The sequence below is a fragment of the Oryctolagus cuniculus genome, chromosome 3 (assembly GCF_964237555.1).
Source record: "Oryctolagus cuniculus chromosome 3, mOryCun1.1, whole genome shotgun sequence".
Classification (NCBI taxonomy): domain Eukaryota; kingdom Metazoa; phylum Chordata; class Mammalia; order Lagomorpha; family Leporidae; genus Oryctolagus; species Oryctolagus cuniculus.
The window spans coordinates 175,897,463-175,922,876 of NC_091434.1; the positions used below are offsets into that span (position 1 = coordinate 175,897,463).

The 25,414-nt window shown below is 40.2% G+C and overlaps 1 protein-coding gene and 1 pseudogene across 1 annotated transcript in view; both read right to left on the minus strand.

The window, feature by feature from the left end:
* Positions 1 to 25,414, minus strand: part of CNTNAP2 (contactin associated protein 2) — a 2,389,242-nt gene that overhangs the window by 726,993 nt on the left and 1,636,835 nt on the right. The gene's annotated exons all lie outside the window — the stretch shown is intronic.
* Positions 10,878 to 16,017, minus strand: LOC103348628 (acyl-coenzyme A thioesterase THEM4 pseudogene; annotated as a pseudogene).

A 25,414-nucleotide genomic window follows, 5' to 3' on the forward strand; every position in this document is an offset into this window, starting at 1 on the left:
GGTATGATTTCAATCTTTTTAAATTCACTGATTAAGCCAACCTAAGTCTTTTGGTCAGTTAATTTAATCCATTTATATTCAAGGTTAGTATTGATAGATAAGAACTATGACCTGTAATTCTGTTGATTTGATAATGATGCTACCTGCTCTGCTGGTGAACTTTGTGGTATAATGCATTTTCATGATGTTCACTGCTAATGCAGTGAATTTCTTGTGAGGCTGGTCTGGTGGTGGTAAATTCACAGCTTTTGCTTATCTGGAAAATACTTTATTTCTCTTTCACTTTTCAAGGAAAGCTTTGTTGGATATAATATTTTTGGTTAGAAAGGTTTTTTCTTTTTTTTTGCACATAAAGGGTTTATTTTTAAATGTTTTAAGGATAGGATAGAGTTACATCATAATTATAAAAATTACTTACAGAATTAACAGATTTATATTGTATATACTTCTAAATGCAGAGAACAGGGGACTGTCTACACATTGTATAAAATAAAATCAAAATTAAAAAATGAATTCAAGCTCAAAAGATGAGGTCATTACCTAATTTTAAAATGTGAACACAAAGACCTCTGACCTATGCACATTCATTCCACTGCACTAATGGTGGAAAATACAAAGAGCGCAGCATTTCCAAGGAACCACAGACATTTTGACCATAATTATTTTGTTATAATTGTTCCTGTTTTGTCTTTGGAGCCTTTTTTTTAAGAGAAATGTTTTTTCTTTTAAGATCCACTCTGTTCGGCCTCTAGGGTTTCTGCTGAAAAGTCTGATGTTAATCTAATTGGTTTTCCTTCATATGTAACATGATACTTTTCTCTTATAGTCTTTAGGATTCTTTCCTTGTCTTTAACTTTTGACGATTTGGCAACAATATATCTTACAGAAGACTTTCATTGTTGAGTCCACCTGGGGTTTGAGTTTCTTATATCTGGATGTCTGTGTCTTTTTTAAGACCTGGGAAATTTTCTACTATTATTTCATTTAGTAGGTTGTCAAAGCCTTTTTCCTTTTCTTCTCCTTCAGGAATGCCTATAATATGTATATTTGGTCATTTATTGGTATCCTATATTTTGAGTAGACTTTCTTCATGCTTTTTAATTATTTTCTCTTTGTCTAACTGAGTTATTTAAAACTTCTTGTCCTGGAGTCAGAAACTCTTCCCTCCACTTGGTTCATTCTTCAGGTTAGCTCTCAGTTGTGTCTTTTATTTCACTGTCTGAAGATTTCATCTCCAAAATTTCTATTTGATTCTTCTTAATGAGTTCTATCTTCTGAGTAATATTTTTATTCATGTCACTCATTGATTTCCTCATTTCTTTAATCTATATTCTCTTGCTTCTCATTGAGCTTCCTTACAATCATTATTTTGAATTCTGTATCTTTCATTTCATAGACTGCCTGCAGTTCAGGATCTAACCCTGGAGGAGTATCATGTTCTTCTGGACTCACCATGCCACCTTGCTTCTTCATGTCTCCTGTGTCTCTACAACGACGTCTGCCTATCTGGCGCATCTGTCCCTTCTTCACTGGGTAGGTTTAATTATAAAAGTTTGTGGTTTAGCTGGAATGTGCGGTATCCCTTGGCTTGTTGCTTTGGCTTTTGTTCTAGGTAAGCCCAGGATTACAGTCTCTTGAGTAATTTGTTTTGTCTTAATCAATGTCAGTTGTGTCTATAAGTGACACAGTGGACTAGTCTGCTACAGTTCATATGGATAGAAGTGTGGCTTTGAAATTATATAGGGTTTCCTTGGATGTATGTCTTTGGTTCACAGAGAACTGTGCCAGTCTCCATGGTGAATGTGTATCATTTTCTTGGTGCAGAGAGAAACAGGGTGGCTGCCCCCTTGACCTACTGGCAAGCCTGCATGACGCCAGGGCTTCTACAACTATTGCTGTGGCTGTAGGACTACGCAATGTGAATGGATTCTTCCTCAACTCTTGTTAGGATAGTCCAACTGGTGCTGTGGCTTACAGCACCAACCACTCTAGTCCTAGAACTAGGGGATGTGAACTGGAGTCTGTTCCTGTCACACACAGTGACTACAAGGTATACAGATTTTTACTTTTGAGGTCACAGATGTGGAATCCAAGTAGATTCTGCCCTATGACCACCAGGTAGATTTCAGTGGCACTGAGAAATTTAGGATGAACATTTATAGTCCTGCTGTTGCAGGGTATAGAGGGGTCATTACTCAAATCTCCCAGGGCAGAACAGATGTTTTCATGGGCAGCTTCTTGTGTTAGCCCCCAGAAGCTGAGTCCCCCTTGCTCATGTAGGATATGTGAGTGTAGCTCTGGTGATAATGCCCCAAAACTCCCATAGCTGCAGGATATAGGGGATCTGTCCTTTGCCCCACCTGTCACCCCAACTCTATGATGCTGGTAGGAAAAGAGAGACGTGCTGCATGACTCTCTGCTACTGAATATGGTGCTCTGCTGGAGTCGGGGAGGGGAAGGAATCCAGCCGACTTCCCTGCTCCAAGCCAAACAGTTGTTCAGACCCCAGTCAGCTCTCCAGACTGAAGTAAAAGTCAGTGGGCGACTGTGAAATTCCCTCTCAGGTCAAACTGTGGACAGTGGGGGCATGCAATGACTTCTTCCTACCTTGGCATGCTAAGATGGCAGCTCACTGCTGGGAACTGGCTGTGCCACATGGCTGACTGCAGAAATGTCTCTGTCTGTTCTGCTCTTATCCCACAGAGTCTTCATTGTTTTTTGTTTATTTTTCACTTCTTCATTGAAAATTTCTGTTAACCGGGACCCCTGGAAAAGAAGCCCTTCCTTTGCTCTTTTCATTTCCTAGAGCAGCTTAAGTTAGTGTGTCTATACCCTATTCAGCCTTCTCGAGTCCTCTTTTCCTGTCATTTGGACACTGTTATTCATGTAGTTGACAGGTTTTCATCTATGAATTGGCTGCTAAGGAGCTCAGAGCTGTTTTTAGAGACCACATAGGACATCCTAAAATATATTTTGAATAATAAGACCATAGCTGCTGCAATATCCTTCAATCTTGATCTCCTTTTTACTTACAAGGAATATAAGCTACCTCAGTCGGAGACTAGATCTCAAAGGAAGTAAATCCAAAGGTGGAGCTAGCCTTTCCTAAATTTATTCACAAGGTACCATCATAGATCATACAATAAGATGGATTACATTGAATTCTCAGCTAGGGCCACATTTGATATTACCCAAAAGCGATCATTGATTACTTCAAATACAAAGAAAGTACTTTGTATCTCAAATTATAAAACTGGTCATTTATGGAGTTTTATTGATCTGCAGCCCTAAATAGAATTTTCCAACACGTGAATGTCTTTCAGCACATGCTCAAGACCCTTAATTGGTTATTACACGTTTGGAGAAGAAACAAGAATTCTGGAGGCTCCTTACTTGTCCTGGTTTCCTCCTAGTACTTTATTAGAAGCAAGAAGATGATCACTGTTCAACCCACTTCTGCTAGAGAAGCCAGTATTAAAAGGCCGTTTGGCAGTCACTTATCTCTGTCTTTAGCTTTTGAAGTTTTGAAATCGCAATGACCTGAACATTAGGAAAGCAAAGCTTCCTCTCTTGGGGGGAAAGAGGGCTGGAACCGGGTTGGTCAATGGACATGTGGTAAGGTCAAAGCTGTAGTAGCCAGAATGGAACAATCAGAACTGGAAAACAGGAGCTAGTTATGTGATTCAGATCCTATTGACAGCCAGAAAGGGGACAGTTCTTGCCAATGACTGAACTATGTATACAAGGGTTAATCCTCAAAGGAAAAAGAAAGTGCATCAGAGTGAATGATATGAAGTGCTTGGTTTTAACAGAAATAGAATTAGATACATAATTTGTGGAGCCCAGTACAAAATGAAAATGCAAACCTTGTTAAAAAATTAAGAATTGTTTTTAATGATTTATTCATTTATTTGAAAGGCAGAGTTAGATAGAGAGAGAAGGAGAAACAGAGAAAGAAGGATCTTCCATCCACTGGTTCACTCGCCAAATGGCCACAATGAATGGGCTGGGCAAGGCAAGAGCCAGAAGCCAGGAGCTTCTTTCTGGATCTCCCACATGGGTGCAGAGGCCCAGGGACTTGGATCATCTTCCACTGCTTTCCCAGGTGCATTAGCAAGGAGCAAGATTGGAAGTGGAGCAGCTGGGACTCAAACTGGTACCCATATGGGAAGCTGGCGCTATGGGCTGTGGCTTTAACTCACTGTGCCACAGCATTGCCCCTCCCCCCAAATTAAGAATTCTGAGACAATCTCATTAAAGCATTACAACAAGCACGGGTCTTCTGGAGTTTGGGATGACTGCATAGGTCACATGTTTATGAAGCCAGTCGTGTCTTCAGACCCAAATGTTAACCACCAAAGAAGTGAACTATTTCCTCCCTCCCTTGGGTCATTAATTAACAACAACTTATCTTTAAATCTGAGAAATTTCTATCCCTATCATTTCACCTATTGGCCCTCTGGACTCTGGAGAGTGGAATTACCAAAGCCTGCTGTGGTTACAAAACTCATAGAATGTGAGAATCATTCTGTTTTCAAATATGCTTTATTCTGGTTGAAATATTTTGAACCATAACTTTTTTTTTTTTTTTTTTTGACAGGCAGAGTGGACAGTGAGAGAGAGAGACAGAGAGAAAGGTCTTCCTTTGCCATTAGTTCACCCTCCAATGGCTGCCATGGCTGGCGCGCTGCAGCCGGCCGGCGCACTGCGCTGATCCGATGGCAGGAGCCATGTACTTCTCCTGGTCTCCCATGGGGTGCAGGGCCCAAGGACTTGGGCCATCCTCCACTGCACTCCCGGGCCACAGCAGAGAGCTGGCCTGGAAGAGGGGCAATCGGGACAGAATCCGGCACCCCGACAGGGACTAGAACCAGGTATGCCGGCGCCGCAAGGTGGAGGATTAGCTTAGTGAGCCGCGGCGCCGGCCTTGAACCATATCTTACAAATCAATATCTTCAGTTTAAAATTGGTTTGGCATCCTTATTGACTAAGAGGTGCTAACCATTTCTTTTCAAAATGTCTCATAGGGTCCCAATCTTCACTTCTAGATATGGACGCAAGCCCTTTTTATAACACAATTGAAGCTGCTTGTTATGGTTACACATGCTGCAACTACTACTATGGTGATCTCAGAGTCATAGCTGGTAAAGCAGGATTGCCTGCAGAGTATCATCTTCCCAGTATGGAGTAAAGTAGAAGATAATCACTCCAAGTCTATTACATCAGAAAGGAGGGATGTACAGAAAGCATATTAAAAAAAAAAAGAAAAGAAAAATTCCAAAATAATCTAATGGCCTCCACGTTGAGAACCCTTGATCTACTTCCAATGGTTCTTTTTTTCTCCAGGGTAAGAAAATGGACACAGACGGGGAAATAATCAGCTTAAGTTCATGCAGGTGGAGAGCAGCCTGACCCCGAGCCAGGAATACTGTGTCTCTGATAGGGGTTTCTCCACAGTCTATTAAAAGTGCACCACAAGGGTGGTGCCATGGCTCACTAGGCTAATCCTCCGCCTAGTGGCGCCGGCACACCAGGTTCTAGTCCCGGTCGGGGCGCCGGATTCTGTCCTGGTTGCCCCTCTTCCAGGCCAGCTCTCTGCTGTGGCCCGGGAGTGCAGTGGAGGATGGGCCAAGTCCTTGGGCCCTGCACCCATGGGAGACCAGGAGAAGCACCTGGCTCCTGCCATCAGATCAGCGCGGTGCGCCGGCCGCAGCGAGCTGGCCGCGGCGGCCATTGGAGGGTGAACCAACGGCAAAAGGAAGACCTTTCTCTCTCTCTCTCTCTCTCACTGTCCACTCTGCCTGTCAAAAAAATAAAATAAAATGTAAGAAGTGCACCACAGCTGCTAGGATCTGAATAATGTAGTTTGAAGGCAAAGAAATTTTAGATATGAAGTTCAAATAAAGTTGGACTCCGTGACCAGAGTGAAGTTTTCTGAAATGTGTTTTGTATTAAAGTGAATATACCACGTCTGTTTAGTTAGGAGCACTTAGAACCGCTAATGAATATGCCATATCTGCATAATTAAAAGGCAGGATTAAGAGCTGGTGTTGTGGCACAGTGGGTTAAGCATCCCATGTGGGCAACAGTTCAAGTCCCCACTGTTCCACCTCCAATCCATCTCCCTGTTAATTCACACAAGAAAGCAGTGGAAGACGGCCCCAAGTGCTTGTGCCCCTGCCACCCTTGTGGGAGACCCACATGGAACTCTGGACTCCTGGATTCAGCCTAGCTCAGCGCTGGCCTTTGCAGCCATTTGGAGAGTGATCCAGCTGATGGAAGATCTTTCTCTCTCCCTCTGTCTCTCCTTCTCTCTCTGACACTCTTTCAAATCAATAAATCCTCAAAAAATTTTAAGCTAGGATTAGTAAATAATCTATGAATCTGATAGACTATTTGTGCTAGCCTCAAATACGAAAATAAATTCAACATAGATTAATGGGAATTAAGGAAAAAAAAAAAACTGTTAGGGGACAAATATCCTACCCAGTTTTCATAACATATAGTTTGGATATATAATTTAATAAAATGTGCCTATGGGCAAGTCAGCTGGCAAATTGCTAAAAACTTTTTAAATTTTTTAAAAAGAAATATTTTAGAAGGAGAGCGAGAGAAAGAGAGCTGCCTTCTACTTGTTCACATCCTAAATGTCCCAGGCAAGAAGTGGACCAGGGCCAAATCTAGAAGCCAGGATCTCACAAACATCTCCCAAATGGTTGGAAGGAACGCAGTCAGCTGAACCATCACTACTGCCTCCCAGGGGCTGCACTGGCAGAGAGCTGAAAGCAGAAATTGGATCCAATGCAGGTACTCTAATATGTGACACAGGCTTCTCAACTGGAGATTCAATAGCTTGCCTGAACACCCACCCCCGATAACTTATTTGTATGGCTTTTAATGTACTGTATTTTCACACTTACATAATATTTACAGGTCACATGATGAACTGATGTTACAGTAAAGCAACCTGACCTGCTATAATTATCATTAACCAAAAGCAATGTGCTGACAAATTCTTTCACGTAAAAACATGGAACCAAAGAGGGCATCTTCCTTGTAAGCAAACCAAGTTAATACTACAGACTAGGGTCATTTTGCATGAAGGCAAAGACAGAAAACTATTCCGTTGCAGTGATTCAACACTGAACACAGCTTAAATGAACAGAGCTTGACATACTGAAAAAATACCACTAGCAGAATGCATCTCTAAGGTGCTGTGTGTGTGGTGAAGGAGAACTTCACTAGCTCCAGGAAGAACACTTGTGGCGATTTTGAGTCATTTTATAAAATTAAATGGTTCCCCTCCCCCAACATGAGGATTCTCAGAGGAATGAGCTGTACTAGATGTCATTTGTCCTCTTAGCTTTAGATTTCACAGCAGACATGTGGCCCCTACCAGTGGTGCCCTCCTCTCCAAAATTAGCCCATGACAAGGAGTCCCTCTGCAGCACTGTTCTGATACAAAAGGAGACCCTATGGGCCAGGTGATGAGTGATAGCCATGAGTAAACACATTAAAGGACACTAAGGAATTTAGGGATGGTGCCTATTTCAAGCAGTTTCTCGCGAGCCAAACGCTGAACACTGGACTCACGCTATTCTTATTTCGGCTTTTCATTTTTGGCTGGCACTTTCTTTAGCAGAGCACTGTGGGAGCAATTGTGTTTCCTCATAAAATACCAATAAGTTCCCAAGTTTCAACCACTTTACTTCAACTCTCACTTCTTCCTTCTGATGTTTCTTCAATTTTGTACTAATACTCAATGACTCAATTCTTTAATCTTTTAGGCATACGTTTATAGCTTTTAAACTTCTTGCTGTCTGAGAATGAAAGTGGCAAATAGGACAATTTCTAGAGAAGAATTTGAAGTGTACAAGTGTAAAACTGGGCTGACTGAGAAAAAAATAACCAAGAGGATAAGAGCCTGGTGGTTAAAGTCACCTGGATCATTCTGTAGTTCTGTGGAACTCAATGTAAATGGCTCTTCTGGAGTTGCATAATCTACAACCGTTGGTCGCATTTTACTAAGTGCTAATCATTCATAATTATACCTGGGTAGGTTTTCTGAGTCATCCTAACCTACAAAAGATTTTACCATCATATCTTTAGTGATATCAGTACCTGCTCAAATGTCTACATTCTGTTTTTTGATACAACAAAGGAATTGAAAGGGAAAAAAAGAGCTTCTGGGGAGAATTTCAGCCTTGTTTAGGACTAGAGATGATTCAGAACCAACACAGAGTGAGGAGCAAAGAAAGGCTGTGCATAAAGCAGGAGAACAATCAGTTCTTCACTTTGTGTCAGACTTGAAAAGCCATTAAGAATATCAAATGGATGAATTTCAAAACCATTATGCAAAATGAAGGAAGTAGGACCCAAACACCATATATGTATGATTCTCTTTAAATGAAATGTTCTGAAAGGGGGAATTCCTGAGATGACACAGACTTAAAGTTGCCAGAGGAGAGCGTAATGGTTGCAACTGTTTGATGGGTAGGTTTCCTTTCGGCATGATCAAAGTGCGTGGAGTAAGAAAGATGTGCCATATATGAATACACTAAATGCCTCTAAACTTTTCACTTTAAAACAGGTACTTTTATATTATGTGGCTTTTACCTAAATAGCAACACTAACAAAATAAAAGGGAAAACTTGGCTTGACATGTTTTTCTATAATATTAAAGCTATTCTTCAGAAAGGTTTTTTTTAAATATATAATTTTAGTGGAGAAAAGGCATGGATTTTGATCCCCCCTTTTTTTTCTTAAGGTACCATGCATAACCCTCCATATATTTATGTTTTTCTATCAACTTATAACAAAAATAAAACACGTATAAATGGGGAGGAAGAAATAAATGCTTTTATTTACAATTAACATGATATCTAGGTAGGAAAAACAAAAGAATCATAAAAAGTAAACAATTATAGTGAAGTCTCAAGACTCAAGGTTAATATACAAAGAAACAAAAATCACTTTCCTATATAGCAGCAATGAGAAAATGAAGTTTAAAATGAAAACAAATATAATTTAGAACAGTACGCTCCCTCCTAAACCTAACAAGATATGTACAAGATAGGTACAAGACCTACCAAAAGAAAGCTACAAAATCAGATGCATGGAATCAAAGGGCTAAATAATTGGAGAGAGAGAGAGTACATGAACTAAATAAGAGCATGAGTTCTTGTATAAGATCAATGCTGTCAAGATGCACTTTCCTTATACCTTATCTATAGATTCAATGCAATCTCAATCAAAATTCCAGTAAGCTATTCTGTAGACATAAATAAACTGATTCTCAAGTTCATATGGGTAATCAGAAACTCAAGAACACTCAATACAATATTAAAAGAGATCAAAGTTTGAGGATTGACCCAACTTTGAATTACCTAAGTTAAAAAACTTAGCCTAAAGCTAAAATAATTAGGACAACGTGGTATTTGTAGAAGATTAGAATAATAGATCAATGGATCAGAGCAGAATGCCCAGAAATACACCCACATAATTATAGTTAACAGATCTTTGGCAAAGAACCAAGTATACTACAACAAAGAAAACATAGATATTTCAACAGACGATGCTGGAGAAAATGGATTTTTACATGTAGAAGACTCTATACTAGACCTTATACAATTTATTAATATTATTTCAACATAGATACTAAAATATACAAAAGTATAAAACTTTTGGAAACAATGTAAGAGAAAAGCTAGATGACCTATGGTTTGGCAATGACTTAAATATGATACCTTAGGCATGATCCATTCAAAAAAATTGGTAAGCCAGCCTTAATTAAAATCAAACATTTCTATCTGTGAAAAGCAATGGCAAGGGGGCATAGTGGTTAAGATGCCCCTTAGAACAGTGGTATCCCATATCAAAGTGCCTGAGTTTGAGTCTTGGCTTTCGTTCTGTGCAATCAATAAACACCCTGGGAGGCAGCAGGCAATTGCTCAAGTAGTTGGGTCCCTATTGCTCACATGAAAGACTTGGATTGAGTTCTGGGCTCCTGGCTTCAGCCTGGTCCTCCTGGCTGCTGTGGGCATTTGGGGAGTAAGTCAGCAGGTGGAAAATCTCTGTTTCTTCCTGTCTGCCTTTCAAAGAAGTCATAATGTCCCCAAACACAAATACCATATGTTTTCCCTGATCTATGGTAACTAATAGAGTATCAAAAATATAATATAGAGAGGGGAAACTGAAATTTTGAGATCTGATGATTGTTTATAGCCCTTGTCTCTACTGTTGGGGTAGTGTTTTTTTTTTTTTTTCTTATTACTATGTGTTGAACTCTTTACTTAGTGTAGGGTTAATCCCCTGAGTATAAAGTAAGCTGAAAGTAGATCAGTGTAAAAATGGAGAGGGGGAATTAGAGAGAAAGGAGAAGAAAGGTGAGGAGCATGGATGGGAGTGAGGGTGGGGTGGGGTGAGAAATATCAGTATGTTCCTAAAATTGTATATATGAATTACACAACATTTGCTTACCTTAAATAAAAATAAAATTTAAAAAATTATAAAAAGAAAAAAGTCATAATGATAATTAAAAAAGACCAGACATAGACTGGGAGAAAATATTTACAAAAGACTTATCTGATAGAATACAATCCAGATTATACAAAATCTCTTAAAACACAATAAGAAAATAACTTGATTGAAAAATATGTTAAATAACTTGATTGAAAAATATATTAAATATCTTAACAGATTCTTCAAAGAGAAAGCTCTATAAAACGATGCTTCACATCATATGTCATAGGAAATATAAATTGAAATAACAACTAGATACCACTACACTCCTAGTAGAATGCAAAATCTAGATCAATGGCAATAGCACATGTTGCCAAGAATACCGTACAACAGAAATTCTTATTCATTCCCCCCGGTAAAAAATGCAAACTAATATAGCCACTTTGGTAGAGAGTTTGGTAGTTTCTTGCAAAACTGAACGTACTCTTACTAGAGGGCACAACAATTGTGCTGTTGGCATTTACACAAAGGTCTCAAAACTTATGTTTGCACAAAAATGTTCACAGGGATGTTTGCAGTAGCTTTATTCATAATTGCCAAAACTTGAGAGCTGTCAGATGTTTTTAGTAGGTGCTATGGTTTAGATAGGATTGTTTAGATACGATTGTTGGTTTAGATATGATTGTTGCCCTAAGGAACCTGTTCTGGAAGCTTAGTCCCCTGTGCAGTGGTATTGTGAGATGGTGAGGGATCTAAGAGGTGGGGCCTAAGTGAGACGGATACACATCATGGTGGCACCACCCTTAAGTCAAGGAGTGCTCACTGGAAACCAGATCAGGTCTCACTTGAGTGTTGTTAGTCTCGTGGGACTGAATTACCCCAAGGTAGAGTTGTTCGAAGGTCCCTCTCTGTCTCTCTCCTGTAGATGTACCTCCTACTTGAGTGTGCCTCTTTGCACTCACTCACTTCCCCTTCTGCTTTTTCACCATGAGTTGATGCAGCATTAAATCCTCACCAGAACTCGAATCGGTGCCCATATAGGATGCTGACACTGCAGGCAGCAGCTCTACCTTCTATGCCACAATGCCAGCCCCCACCAGAAGATCTTTTATTTCAGGCTTTGTTAGGATCCAGCTTTATAAATAAGCTCGTGGCCTCTGAGTAAAGCGTCTTCTCATCAACACTCCGAATATCACAGGAAATAAAATATTTCCTTCCTTCAATTTTATCAATTTGGCTGTTTATCACAACAACAGAACAAAGGGGGATAGGTCTTCTAAAATTGATGTTTAGATTGGCAGTCATGGCATATCCTCCAGTTAAAACTGTACATGTACCAGCTGTAATATCAATCATGGTTGCAATGGCACCTCCATGAACGTATCCATAGTTTCCTTGCAGATGAGGACCTCCTTGGAAAACACAAACTACTCTTTTCTCAGCTTCATTATGGAACATCACATATTCGAAGCCCAGGCCTTCCTCAAGGCTTCTTGTGAAGATCTGAGCCTTTGGCGTTTGTTCTTCCACAAACTTTGTATATTTATATGAAGGCAAACGTTTCCAGGAGCCATCTTCACATTTCTTCATGAACTGGTCATAAAGGAGTCCACTTCCAACCCAGCTCCCTGCTATGGCCTGGGAAAGCAGCAGAAGATGGCCCAGGTCCTGGGCCTTTGCACCCACATATGAGACACAGAAGAAGCTCCCGGATCCTGGCTGCAGATCGGCCCAGCTCTGTCTGTTGCAGCCATTTGGAGAGTGAACCAGCGGATGGAAGACCTCTCTCTGCCTCTGCCTCTGCCTCTGCCTCTCTCTGTAACTCTGCCTTTCAAATAAATAAATCTTTAAAAAAAAAAAAAAATCCTCACCAGAAGCTAAGAAGATGCTAGCACTATTCTCTTTGACTTGCAGAACTGTGAGCTAAATGTACATCCTTTCTGTATAAATTTGCCATTCACAGGTGTCTTGTCATAGCAACAGAAAATGGACTAAGTCAGTAGGTAGGTGTCAAAATAATCTGGCAGATTCCGATAACAGAGTATCATTCAGTGCTAAAAGGATGAGCTATCAAGTCATGAAAAGACACAGAAGAGACTTAAATGCATATTATTAAATGAAAGAAGCCAATTTGAAAAGGCTGCATACTCTATGATTTCAATTATACGACATTCTGGAAATTCAAAACCAGGAGATAGTTACAATATTAGTTGTTGCCAGGGGGTGGGGAATGGAGGTATTTATAGGCAGAGCAAAGAGATGTTTAGGGCAGTGAAAATATTCTGTGTAGATGTGTATTGTTATACATTTGTCAAAACCCATGGAATATGCACCACCAAGAATGAACCCTAATATAACCTATGCGCATGGACTGATAATGATGATTCAATGTACACCCATCAATTGTAACAAATGTAATCAAGTGTAACCTCTCTGATGTGGGAGATTGATAGTGGGGGAGGTTGTGCATGTGTGGGATGGGGTGTAAAAAAACTTATAGTTTCTGCTCAAACATGCTATGATCTGAAATGTGCTCTAAAGCACGTAATTTATTAAAATAACTATATACATTTAGAATTAAATAAACTACATAAGAATGCAGCAAGAAGTATTCAGAAGTTAGGATTTTTAAATTATTTTATGACATGTTAGTATTGTATTGTCTCGAGCCTATTTGTGCCTATTTCCAGTGCACAGTGGAAATCCCACATCATGGTATGCCATTTTTCTCCACCTGATCTCTGTGAGAATAGACTGTGAGTTTGAAATAAATCATGGCAGGATTATTTGCACTACAGAAACAGATGCTGCAAATTAAGATTCTGAGTTAACTGGTTTCTTGACTATGAAACTTAAGACTTCAATAAAAAATGTTACTAATGATCAAACTTAAAGATGTCTATAGCCATTACATTTTGAATTGCACAAGAAATTGAGAAACCAGTCTTCCAGAATTCAAGACTCTGATCTGGTTAAATAAGTAATTCACTCACATCGCTGATAAACACGTGAAGCTCCAGAATTCATCTTACCTTTTGTTTTACTCATTAATATAAACCAAACTGTCAATCAACATTCATTTTGGAAATGGACTTGGACAGCCAGTTATGAGCACACTACTGTATAAAGATAATTTCTTAAAAAAACATACATGACAACATAACTATTCAAATCTTGAGAAAAATAGGAGGGAGACACAGTAGATAACAAATGCATTACACATATAAACAAAAATCATTTATAAATATAAAATCAACTATAAATATTATTGTGCAAACACAACTTAATTGAGTCAAAAGATTCAGTTAAAACTTAATGTGATCCAAAGTAGATAATTATTGCAATGTGTAAGATTGACCAATAAAAAAATTGAAATGCTTTATAAAAGATTCCAATTTAACAAAAGAAAAGTATATATACATATTCAAATCTGCAGACTGAATAAGGTCTGATACCCAGTGCTGCCTACTATGCAAACAGTCCAGAAGTGATCAGATTTTCTTGCTCTATGTTTTCATTTGACTCTGTTATTTCTCTTTATGATATACTGACTGATTAATTGCATGAGAATTTGATGAATATCTGTTTTATATTATTTGATAACTTTCAGAAAGGAGGTGTCCATATCTGATTTTTGTCAGCACTGTCTCAAATATCAGGTACAATGTCTGAAACATAAGCCTTGCTCAGTAACATATACATCAATATATATTGATGTGAACAATTCCTGTTTTCAAGGCTCTCTTGAAAGTAGCGTGGAAGCTACACATAAACAGAACAAAATGAAAGGAGCCTGTTTAGGTTGACTAAGCTAAGCTTGATGAGTGGATCCAATAGGCAATAGCCTACCAGAGCCACAGTAAATTTTCAATTAAACTTGTTTTTGGTGTTTGGATGTCATTAATAATTTGTGTCATAATTATTTATTCAACTAGAAAGTTTTTTTAATTTTTTTAATTTTTATTTAATAAATATAAAATTTGAAAGTCCAACTTTTGGATTATAGCGGCTTTTCCCCCCATAACCTTCCTCCCACCCACAACCATCCCATCTCCCACTCTCCCATCGCATTCTTCAACAAGATTCATTTTCTTTTTTATTAGACAGGCAGAGTTAGACAGTGAGAGAGACGAGAGAAAGGTCTTCCCTTTGTTGGTTCACCCCCCCACCCCCGAAACGGCCGCTATGGCCAGCACGCTGCACTGATCAGAAGCCAGGAGCCAGGTGCCTCTTCCTGGTCTCCCACATGAGTACAGGAGCCCAAGCACTCGGGCCATTCTCCACTGCCTTCCTGGGCCACAGCAGAGAGCTGGACTGGAAGAGGAGCAACAGGACTAGAACCTGGAGCCCATATGGGATGCCGGCGCCACAGGCAGAGGATTAACCAAGTAAGCCACAGAACTAGCAAGATTCATTTTCAATTATCTTTATATACAGAAGATCAACTTAGTATATACTAAGTAAATATTTCAACAATTTGCTCCTACACAGATACACAAAGTATAAAGTACTGTTTGAGTACTAGTTTTACCATTAATTTGTATAGTACAACACATTACAGAGATCCTACATGGGTATTAAGTACACAGTGATTCCCATTGTTGCTTTAACAATTGACATTCTTATTTATGATATCAGTAATCACCCTAGGCTCTTGTCATGAGCTGCCAAGTCTATGGAAGCCTCTTGAGTTCACAAACTCCGACCTTATTTAGACAGGGCCATAATCAAAGTGGAAGTTCTCTCCTCCCTTCAGAGCAAGGTACTTCCTTATTTGATGGCCCCGTTTTTTCTACTAGGATCTCACTTACAGAGATCTTTCATTTAGGTCATTTTTTTTTCCACAGTGTCTTGGCTTTCCACGCCTGAGAAAGTTTCATGGGCTTTTTAGCCAGATCTGAATACTTTAAGGGCTGATTCTGAAGCCAGAGTGCTGATTAGGGCATCTGCCATTCTATGAGTCTGCTGTGTATCCCGCTTCCCATGATGGATTGTTCTCTCCCTTTTTGATTCTATCATCTAGTATTAGCAGACACTAGTCTTGTTTGTGTGATCCCTTTGACACTCAATCTTACCACTATGATCAGTTATGAGCTTAAACTGATCACTTTGACTAGTAAGATGGCATGGTACATGCCACCTTGATGGGATTGAATTGGAATCCCCTGGCATGTTTCTAGCTCCACCATTAGAGGTAAGTCCAAGTGAGCATGTGCTGAACTGAACATCTCCTCCCTCTCTTATTCCCACTCTTATATCTAACAGAGATCACTTTTCAGTTAAATTTAAACACCTAAGAATAATTGTGTGTTGATTAAAGAGTTCAACCAATGGTATTAAGTAGAACAAAAAAAAATACTAAAAGGAATAAAATAGTAAGTTGTTCCTCGACAGTCAGGACAAGGGCTGATCAAGTCATTGTTTCTCATAGTGTCTTTTTCACTTCTACCAACTAGAAGTTTTAAAATGATGATTTCCTGATTCTATCCTTCCTTCTACATCCCTTACCTTTAATTCTGCTGTAAGGATGAACTTTCCCTTATCAGTTAGAGTCATTGCCTTTCTCTTTAACAGGAAGGATTAATATTCACACATTTCCCTTTGATTGCCAAATTTCCAGAGTAAGGAGCTAGCTTTCTCCACTACTAGTAACTTGTGAATGGTATTGTTTTTGCATCTCTATAATTTCTAAGTATCACTATGAGCTCATGAGTTTTATATATTATGCATTTCCACGAGTTCCAGTCAATATTCCTTTTGATGCTAAAATTGATTCATTTGCAGCCACTGAAGAGATCCCTTGGGGTTCCCTACTGGGTTTCATGATATGACTCCCTTTGCTTTTGGTAACTAGCTCTGGTATAAACAATACACTGAAGTCCAAATATGCATATATTTCCTGCCCCAGTTCTACAGTCAGCCTTTCCTCCAAAAATGTCCGGCTCCTTTTGGTGAACAAGGTTCTTAGAGACCACAATCTGGGTGCTAGGAGTGACAACTGCTGATGGGTTATCATGGTGTCTAGGCATTTCCAGCTGACAAAGCAGGAATATGTATATTTGCTAATAGGATCCTGAATGATACAGACATTTCCAAGCATTCAGCATTGAAGAAAAGTCTTTAAAATTTTAAACTTGCCTCTCTTATACCAAAGATCTCATTTCCTGATGCCAGTGATACAATCATTTGCTTTACCCAATAAAATGTACCTTTGCAAAACAACAATACCAATATCGCTTCTAATAAAAAGGAAACCTATTGTGTGGGGAAAAGAAGAAAGGAGCGTGTTCAGTTTTAAAGAAGCAGCAAAAGGATTCATGTATTCTGACTGAGGGAAGACTTCATAGAGCAGGCATCTGGACTGAATCTTGAAATACCAGGGGGTTTTCCTGGCAGGTGGTGAAGGATCCCTTTTAGAGATGGAGAACAACTAGTAGAGAAAAGCAGGGCTACTGAAAGGCCCACATGATGAAGAAGACTAAGACCTAGATCTAGATGTAGATCGTACTAAGGATGTAGAATCCATCCCGTAAATCTGGAAAAGTGGTGCCATCAGATTTCTTTGAAAAACCCTCTGGTGACAGAAAGAAGGGGAGGAAGGAAGAGGAAATTAGAGATATTCTGCATCAGCTGGATCCCATACTTTGGCTCCTTATGTCATATGACCAAAAGAAAAAAAAATGGTATTTGCATCAGTCACTAGGCATGCCTGAGCACTTCTTTTGGTTGAAAGCAAAAATATCGCTTAAGTAAGAGGAAGGGCAAATTATCACGGACAAGTCCTGCTCTCCTGCATGCTGTCCTCTCCTCCAGTTGGAAACTTGATTCTTTCTGTGAATGTTCCCTTATTCAAATTCTGACCCTTTTTGGAAAATTTACCTTCTTCAATAGTCTCACCTATCTTTAATTGTGCTTATCCTATGAATACAAAATTTTGTAATTATAGTCCTTTTAAGATTTATTTTATTTGTTAGAGAGAGAGAGAAAGAGCACGCATGAGAGAGCTTCCATTTGCTTGTTCACTGCCCAAATGGCCCCAACCACTGGGGTTGGGCCAGGCTGAAGCTAAGAGCAAGGAACTCCATCAGGAGCCCAAAGAGGCCATTACCAGGTTTGTTCTCAAGCATACTGGCAGGGAGTTGGGTCAGAAGCAGAGCAACTGGGACACAAATTGGCATGATGTGTTTCTGACATTGCAAGCTGTGGCTTAACTTGCTGTGCCACAACACTGGCCCCATCACACTCCTTTTATTTTGCCACACTACCTTCCTATAGATTTCCACACCTGCAGAGCTGAAGGATGTATTCTTTACTTCTTCTTTCGTCACTCAGAATAAGACGTTTAGCACAAAATATATTTTGGTACCTGTTTTAATCATCGGCTGGAAAGCAGTGGCAAATGAGGATTAAAACAAGTGACTGCAGAGGAGGAGAAGCAGGACAGACATATACACAGAAAAATGTGAGAGGGAAGAAGAGGATGCTTTCCTTAATTATAGTAGAGGTAGATCAAATCGATTGTGAATCTTTTGCTTTGAAATCATAGAAAATGAACGTCCTACAACACTGCAGGAATCATGTTTGATTCCAGTTCTGCTCCTCCTGCAATGATTGAATAAGATCAAGGAGCCTGATCAGGCAGTTAATGGTGGAAAATTTAGCTAAATAGGAGGAATAATTGTTTCTTACAACATTTCCAGCACTGTGCACTTTGAATTTATTTTATGTGTGGAAAATCAATAAAATTTCAAAATATCGAGATGTTGATAGTAGAAAAAAAATTTTTTTTGACAGGCAGAGTGGACAGTGAGAGAGAGAGAGAGAAAGGTCCTCCTTTTGCTGTTGGTTCACCCTCCAATGGCTGCCGCGGCCAGCGCACTGCGGCCGGCGCACCGCGCTGATCCGATGGCAGGAGCCAGGTACTTCTCCTGGTCTCCCATGGGGTGCAGGGCCCAAGCACTTGGGCCATCCTCCACTGCACTCCCTGGCCACAGCAGAGAGCTGGCCTGGAAGAGGGGCAACCGGGACAGAATCCAGCGCCCCGACCGGGACTAGAACCCAGTGTGCCGGCGCCACAAGGCAGAGGATTAGCCTAGTGAGCTGCGGCATGGGCCGTATAGTAGAAAATTTAAAACACATCTTTGTTTAAGTCAGACAACACAGATACTTATTACTGTTATAGTAACTGCTGTAAGTGGGCCAAAGCAACTACAACACGCAACGATTCACAGAATTCTGTGAGGTTATCATCCTGTACAACTTGCTCTCTTCCATGAAGTGTAGCATACCCACAGACACTCACATGGTCCCCATCAGTTCCTGAAGATTCTCATCCAACATGATGCTAGGCTGGGCTCACTGGTGTGCTCCCTCGCACAGTCTTAGACTGACATCTCCATCCTCCTCTCCTCCCATTCCTCTTTTTAGGATAAAAATTATGTTACAGGAGAAGCTTCTGCCAGGCAAATAGAATGTAAGAAGCAAACAAAAATGGTCAGTTATGGCTTGTGACCTGATAGGCCGTGCTGGGGACTGAGCTGTCACATTCAGGAGACAGGCGAACATGTGAACTGTGAGGCTTAGTGTGGGAGGGATAAAGAGATGAAAAGGCAAAAGCAAAGGAAGTACAGCTATTCCACTACATGCACTCTTCTAAGGTCTTGGAGTGTGTTAGGGGTTCTGATGTTTGCGTGTTTTTCTATTTTGGATTTTGATTTGCTCTTTTTTATTTGAGTTGCAGAGAAAGAGAAAGACAGGCAGGATGGTGGAGGTCCCATTTACTTGTTCACGCTCCAAACCCCCACAACAGTTGCAGGTGGGCTGGAGCCACAGCCAGGAGCTAGGAACACAATTTAGATCTTCCACAAGGACAGCAGGGACCCAATTACTTGCACTATCACCACTGACTCTCAGGGTCTGCATTCATGAGAAGCTGGAGTGAGAAGCCCAAGTTAGCTGGGAATTGAACTTAAGCACTCCAATGTGGAATATGAGTGTCTTATTTTTAAAGATTTATTTGAAAAGATGAATTTTGGGAGTAGCATACAGAAAGTGAAAGAGAGAGGGAGAGAGAGGGAGAGAGAGAGGGAGAGAAACAGGGGGAGAGAGAGAGAGAGGGAGAGGGAGAGGGAGAGGGAGAGGGAGAGGGAGAGGGAGAGGGAGAGGGAGAGGGAGAGGGAGAGGGAGAGGGAGAGGGAGGAAGAGAGGAACAGACAGAGAGAGAAAGATCTTTCATTTGCTGGTTTACTCCCCAAATGGCCATAACAGCTAGACTGAGCCAGGTCAAAGCCAGGAGGCTGGAACTCCATCTGGGTCTCTCACATGGCTGGTAGGTCTCCATGTACTTGAGCCATCTTCCACTGCTTTCCCAGGTGCATTTGCAGGGAGCTGGATTTAAAGTGCAGCAGCCAGGACAGAAAACTGGACCCATATGGAATGACAGTGTCTCGGGCAGAGGTTTCCCTTTTGAAAAATTAGATCTCCCTTTTGGATTGTAGACGTTTTATTATTTTATTATTGATCCCCTGCAATTACCCAATTTGATCTATCTTCAGAAACAAACAGAAAAATCAACCTTCCCAGGAATTTCACAGGTCAAATGGTAAGAAGAGATTTTTAGAAAGAGGAAAAATATGAAAAGGTAGAGAGAGATAGAAAATAAATGGAGGCATACCATGTAGCCTTATTATTTCCCACTACAACTTAGCACATTCTTTCTACAGTGAAACACAGCTTCTGCCTGCATGGACTATATATATATGGAACATTCATGGCTATGAAAATTCCCCAACATAAGAACGCTCCCCCTGCAAAATGTGCCATAACATGAATGGAAGAGAACAATGTTCAGTGGAGAATAAAAATGCCACAGTGTATCCTAACATTTGAATACACGGATGTTAACTTCTAAATATGGAAGTTCTCATAGGGAAGATGAGTGTTCACTTTACTAGTATTCCAACATTAGCATTAGCGCTTGCAAATCCATTGACCTTTCCACACTTGCTTTCTCTATTCCTCACACTCTTACTGTCCTCCTCTCCAATAATTCATTCATTTACTTGGATGCAAGTCCTCTGCTTTTCTTTTGTTTTGATATGACTGTTAAAAAACAGCAGTATGAAGAATGAGCTTCATGGCCACTGAGCTCACGTGAGCCGTTGTTGCTGCCGGGGCCACCCTGCTACAGTCGTGGAATCTACACATTGTTCTCCACTTGATGACTACTGCATAGCTTTTCCTTCCTAGGTATCTACACTTGATTATTCCCACTTTCTTATTCAACTGAGAAAACAAAAGAATCAGAAGAAATATTTCAAAGTTTTCATTGCAACATCAATTAACTGACTTTTGAAGGAGCTTGTAGTCCTCTCTTATCACTTAGGATCAGGTATACTAGCATTCACATAAGGCAACACATCCCTTTTGGGCGCTATCTTCCATAATGTTTTGTATCATCCAGGTCAGTTCTCCACAAATTCTTCTTTTTCATATATCATCGTTTATTTTTCCCTTTACTGGTTAATTCTGTCAAAAGTAATGTGGTTTCATCCAACTTTTAAAATTATAAAACTTGGGGGTAGTGGTGCTGTACAGCATTTTAAGCTGTCTCCTGCAATGTCAGACTCTCATATGGGCGCTGGTTCAGGACCTGGTAGTTCTACATACAATCCAGCTCTCTGCTAAGGTTTTGAGAAAGCAGCAGCTGAAGATGGCCCCTGCTTGGGCCCCTGCCACCCCCATGGGAGGTCCAGATGGAGTTCCAGGCTCCTGACTTCTGTCTGCCCCAGTCTCTGCTGTTAGGCCATTTGAGAAGTAAACTAATGGGTGGAAGATTCTCTCTCATTCTCCTTTCTCCCTATCCCTCTCTCTGAAACTTTGCCTTTCAAATAAATACATTCATGCTTAAAAATTTATAAAGTTTTTCTTTGCCTTATATTCTCCTAACTACTGTCTTATTCTCCTGATTTCCTGGTAAGTGAAATTCCTCTCAATTGTTAATTCTTTTCCTCCTAAAGTCTTTTGAAAGTATTAAATTTATAATTTCGCTGCACAATTCACTAGAAACATTAACCTTTTTTTGGGACAACTCAAAGACTTCAGTTTTTTTTTTTGTTTCTACTGAACTGGCCATTTTTTTCCTTGTCTTCTTTTCAGGTTTTTCTTATCATTGCAAACTATAAACCTTGTATATTCCAGGAACCAGTATCTAAACATCTCCCTTTATCTGCAATACTTTATTAGTGACCTTATTTAGATTCACAGATTTAAATGCCAATTCCATACTGAAAATACATCTCTATTCTAGACCCCTTCTCTGCAATCCAGACCTAGGTATGCAATTCTGTAATCAGTCTCACCACTTGGGTATATGTTTTGAATCTCAAACTTGTACCACGTCCAAACACCAAACCCTTTCTAACTGAGATCTATTTTCAATTGACTTTAAACACATATGATTAACTGTATGTTAAGCAGAGTTCAACAAATAGCAGGAAGAGGAGAAAAAAGAAAACTATTCCTTAACAGTCAAGACGAGAGCTGTTCAAGTCATTGCTTCTCAAAGTGTCAATTTCACTTCTACAGATTTCCTTTTAGGGATGATAACTGATAGAGCACCAGACCCTTTTTTACAACATTCTGTATCTTAGTAATGTTAACTACAACCTTCCTCAAGTCAAATACCTTGAAGTTATCTTCAACTCATCATTCCTCTCACATTTCATATCTAAATCACGCAAAAAAGCCTATTAGCTTTTTTCTGAATGCATCCGGAATCCACCAGGCCTCACAATGTGTAACACAACTGCTTCAGGGTGACTGAGTGCAGCTTCTTTTCTCCAACACAAAAAGGAATTCAAAGATGAGACAGAGGTAAAGGTCAGCATGGAAGCAAGATTTATTTTCATGCAAAGTGAAAACACACACTTAAGAAGAATATGGGCACACTGAAGACAGAGTGGCACTCCAGGATCTTGAGGGCCATCCCTTTAGTAGATCTGAAGGCAACAAGGGTAGGGTCTTAGGCAGGGCTTGATTGAATATTCAGAGGGGATGGAATTTGGGATGGTGCCTGAATACTGCCCATGTCCTTGTCCTTTTTTGGAAATCTCGCAAATATCAGTCATCAGGTGCATGATGGGTGCAGGTGTGTGAGCCGTGGTAATTTTATTATATTCACCTTATAATGAGTGCAAGGTCACAGCTGGTAGCCGTGTTGTTTATATTTAGCTGGCATTGGTTCTAAACAGCAAGACCACAGAATCTGTGGTTTCCCACCACTTGGGAGATGGGGAGGTTGGGTAGTGCAGACAGAACTGCAGAGAGGATCTGGCAATCTCAGGTCTCCTTGCTAGCTACCTCCCCATCTATATACTGATCACTAGATCCAAGACTCAGTCATCTGAGGCAGATGTATGGCACATATTTTAAACTGCTGCTTGGGACACCCACATTTTATATTGAGAGTGCCTGAGTTCAAGGTCCAGCTCTGCTTTCAATGTTAGCTTCCTAATGTGGCAGACCCTGGAAGGACCAGCAAGTAGTTGGGAACTTGCTACCATTATAGAAGACCTAAACTGAGTTCCAAGCTCCTGGCTCTGGCCTGGCTCAGCTCTGGCTCTTGCAGGCATTTGGGGAATGAACCAGTGGATGGGAGATCTGTCTCCATTTGTCTCTCTGCTTTCAAAAAAGAAAAGATGACACATCATCATTTCATCCTGTAATAGTGAACAGTCTCCTGATACCTATGCTTCTTCACTTGGGTAAAACAGCTAAAGCTAACATATATTTTTAAATATAACATTGTATTAGCCTGCTAAAAAGCCTCCATAATTACAATCTCACTTAATGCCAGTGCACTGTTAATTGCATGCAAGGACCAGTAAGTCTGCCCTGCCATCACCTTACGTACTCAGTTTCTCCTACTGGTTCAGAGGGCCCAAGCTATTTGTCCTATTATGTTTTCAAGCCATGTTCCAGCATTAGGGTTTTATATTTGCTAACTTCAGGGCTTCTGCGATCTTCCATCAGATATTCTTATACTTTGCATTCTCATAACCTTTAGATTTTTGTTCAGAATCTAACCTTCTAGACCTGATCTTTCAGGTACTATTTCTCTTTCATGATATTTTCTACGGCAGTGCTGCCAAATTTGGTGCTATATTATTTATGTATTTGTGTATGTATTTACGTGTTTATTTCTATTTCCTTGTTTATCTCCTCCTACAGAATATCAACTTCAGAAGGCAATAATCTTTCATTTGTTTTGCCCACTGCTTTATGTGATGTGCCAAGAACATGACTGAAACAGAGCAAACACATAACACACACTCATTGTTGAAGGCATAAAGAACGAAGTAACCATTGCTCGGATCTGATTTGGAGATTTACTTCTGTTGGGTTTGAACTGTATTTTATTTATGATTAAGAACAGATGCCTGGAAAAATCACACATTTCTAAATCTTTCCAAAATTTGGAATTATATTTCCACAGGGAGTCAAATCCACTGGTTTTTTTGGAAACTCTTCCATTCTTAAGACTGTGGCAAGACTCAATACTGTGCAGGATAAAAATGATTTTTCAGCAAAGTATTAGGATTTAAAAGGAACTCCCCAAACTAATTTCCCTTATCCAGGTGGTAAAACAAAGCAAAACAAAAGTCTATATTCATGTTCAGGAATGCTAATAGCTGGTATCAAAAGTTTTGTTTAAAAGCATATGGCAAATAGACCCAAGGGAAAATTTCCTCATTTGCTGTGCTTGCTTTTATAGTTTTAAATCCTGTGGTTTTATGCAAGAGGAAATAGATTTTTGAAATGACAATGACAGGTAAAATAGGATGTGAAGAAATGATATTTCAGATCATCATACAAGAACATAAACTTAATCAGATTCCATAGATGTCTTCTATATAAAGACGTCTTCATGAATGTGTTTCTCAAAGTCACATGAAAAGGAAATGATCTATAAACCTCCATAAATCCAGAATCTTCAATGAGCAGCAGTTAAGATGAATTAAATTGGTACTGACTCCAAGGCTTAGTGTTAAGTTGCGACTTGAAAGCAATAATGTATAGTAGCTCCCATCAATAGCTAGTTTATCCAAATCTTCCTTTTGCGTAAAATAAGTATGGAGATGGGAACAAAGATGGTGGGTGAGTCAGAATCTCTAGGGATACCTCCATACAGAGACACCAATTTGACAGCAATTCTTGTAGCAAGTCAGCTTCACAAGTTATAGGAACTTAGGTGAGAAGCCAACGCCTTGTTTTGCTAGAGTAATAAGAAAAGCCACATCGAAGAAAACAGGAAGAGTTGCCTGGATCTCCACTCCCTTAGCTCCAGGGAGTGTGGCATGGAGACTGAGGCCTCTTGCTTGGGAGAGAGAGAGGGAACTGAGTTCCACTGCTAGGCCCACTGTGAAAGCTTCAGTCAGACTGAGAATTCCAGGACTCTACCTGTAGACTACATATTTGGAGGCTCTGTACCTGGTGGCCTCTGCCACCTCTCAGCAACTGCCTGCAGGAAACAAAACCCCAGCTGGACTGAGCCACCAGGGGAGGGAGAACCCAGCACCTGATAAACCCCAGAGGATTCTACCCCTAGGCCAGTGCTCCCAGATTGAGCTTCTAGAGCTGCCGATTATCAGGTTGAAACCTGCACTCAGGTGGGCTAAGTTTGTTGTCAGGTGTTACTGCTACAGCTCTAGGCCTGCTGGGCATCCCTGGGAATTTATAAGACCTGGTGACTGTGGGACCCAGGTGTGACCAGCCCAGGTACAGTCCAGGTGGTCAGGTGGATTCCTTTATCACTTGCCTTCAACCTTGAATAGACAGGAAAGAGTCGCCAAACTAATTCTTGGGACTCAGTGCTGGGCTAGTAAAGCCCAATGCTGGGCAGATCTTATTGGTTTTTGCCCCTATAGACAAGTACCTGTGGACGGAGTCTCTG